This window comes from Vicia villosa, linkage group LG6 (assembly GCF_029867415.1).
Source record: "Vicia villosa cultivar HV-30 ecotype Madison, WI linkage group LG6, Vvil1.0, whole genome shotgun sequence".
NCBI classification, from domain to species: domain Eukaryota; kingdom Viridiplantae; phylum Streptophyta; class Magnoliopsida; order Fabales; family Fabaceae; genus Vicia; species Vicia villosa.
In genome coordinates, this window is record NC_081185.1 from 1257987 (window position 1) to 1260473 (window position 2487).

A 2487-nucleotide genomic window follows, 5' to 3' on the forward strand; every position below is an offset into this window, starting at 1 on the left:
TCACAACTTCTTTAACATAAAATACTATAGTCATTTGTCATGCCACACGAGGAACCATTTAACATAAATACAATTCATGTTCAACACAGCGGATTATAATTCATAACATTGCATAATCATCATCATTCATGCAAGTTCTCTAATACAATTATAAACAACAAAGACCGACATAATAACTCGTCTCTAAACTAGCGTTCCCCAGTGTTACATTCAGAGCATGACTCGACACGGACTAAGGGCTAGCCTATAAGCTATCTTCACCCAATCAAGACGCCGCTACATCCTTAATCTGAAATCATCAAAGTAAGGGTGAGTTTCATTCGAATTAATAAGCATTATGCAATCATAAGCAATAAAATCTCATAGTAATTATCATCCACTCAATCATACATATAATCAGAATTATTACAACAAGTAAACATCAATCCAACAATATTGGCCATCGGCCCACAACTCATCAATTATACCAATGATCAAGTTATATTAACAACATATTCTTAATACATCAATCATATAAACACACCAAGGCATAACACTGAATTCCATCCAATCATGTTATAACCAATGCATATGATTAAACTGACACTATGCATGTGGTACCATACATGGGATATACCCATCCAACTGATATCCTCATCACTGAAATACAGTTTAACCAGCACCGATTCCACACACAGGGAATCATGCTCACCAAATATCCAGCACCGATTCCACACACTGGGAATCATGCTCACCAAAATATCCAGCACCGATTCCACACACTGGGAATCATGCTCACCAAAATATCCAGCACCGATTCCACACACTGGGAATCATGCTCACCAAAATATCCAGCACCGATTCCCCACACTGGGAATCATGCTCACCAAAATATCCAGCACCGATTCCCCACACTGGGAATCATGCCCACCGTTTTGATCCACTTTCATCACCGGGATCCATCACCAAAAATGTATGCCAATGAATGCAACATATAACCTGCTTACAACATCACCAATCCGATGTAACACATCGTCTCATTATCATCACCAAATCATCACCAATAAGCATGTATATATTCTTAGCATTCATACAAACATATCACACATACATTCACCACAGTTCACATGTTAATATTAACAGTATATTAACATTCATAATTCATCAATCATCACCACGTTCATACATCGTTACATCTAACATAATTGCACACAATATAACCAATTATCAAAACAACCCAACAACATAATCACAAAATATGTATTCATTTACGACATGTTATAAACCAACATCACCCAATAAATAGCACAATCTCATCACCAATACAGAACATGCATCAATAGTCATATATATAAGCACATATACATATACTATCTTTCAATTCATTAATAATTAAATCGAGTTTAAAAAGTAAAGTTGGCTATTGCCCATTTTATCAATTCATCAGATAAAGCATCTCATTAGCTTCACAACGCCCAAAACGGCACATAAATCGGATACTCGGATCAAAAGTTATGAGTTTTCAAAGATAAAACATTTTTAGAAAAAGTGCTGCAGGAACGGGGTTGTCCCTACGTGGGAACCGGTTCCTGGCAGCTTCAAAGTCACGTCTCTGATTTTTACTATGGGGAACCGGGTTGTCCCTACATGGGAACCGGTTCCCAGCTACCCAGAATCCATATTTCTCTGTTTTTACAAGGGGGAACCGGTTCGTCCCACATGGGAACCGGTTCCTACGTACCTGCACAGCAAAAATCACCATTTTGACAGCATTTACCATATCCCAATACCCCAATTTCAGGTACATACGAACATACACACAAATATCATTGTTTTTCACACAATTACACATTTCAAACAAGTTATTGACATGTATTAACATCATATATCACAAGTATCAACAAAATCATGCCAATTCATACAAGATTATCAAAACCTAACAAAATTCCCAAACCCGACACGTACGATTGAACTAGACAACAATCCTAATCAATCATACTACCTACAATCACATAAGGAATACTAACCCGAAGAATCCCCCCTTACCTCAGAGTCGAACTTCGAAGGTTCTCTTCCCCTTTGGCTCTTCTCACTTTCACGTGTTCTCCTTTCTTCAGACTCAGTTCCTTCTTCTCCTCCCTCTTTTCCCCAAATTCCTTATTTTATGAAAAATAAAATAAATATTATAATGGGCTTGCTTAGTCAACACCCCCTCTTCTGCTAATCACCACTCTAGGCCCAAATGTCAATATTTCACCATTTTCCAAATAATTCCAAATAAAAATACTAAAATTCCAATTATTTAATTTAAATCCAAATTAAATTAATAAACTGAAATTATGGGGTGTTACAACTCTCCCCCACTAAAAGAGTTTTCGTCCTCGAAAACATACTTCAAGTAAAGTCCCAGATAAGAGTACTTCATTTGACTCTCCCATTCTCCGTTAACACCTTCTTAGTCGAGTCTCAAAATTCATCTGACATAACCAACACCAGCATATCTCATGC

General features: G+C 37.0%; 1 long non-coding RNA gene across 1 annotated transcript; it reads right to left on the bottom strand.

The window, feature by feature from the left end:
- Nucleotides 1-2107, bottom strand: LOC131611108 (uncharacterized). The gene is made up of 2 exons (XR_009286755.1): nucleotides 2026-2107; nucleotides 1-289 (listed from the first exon to the last, which is right to left on the bottom strand). It is a non-coding gene; the product is annotated as an uncharacterized LOC131611108 (long non-coding RNA).
- Between the last annotated feature and the right edge of the window lie 380 nt (nucleotides 2108-2487).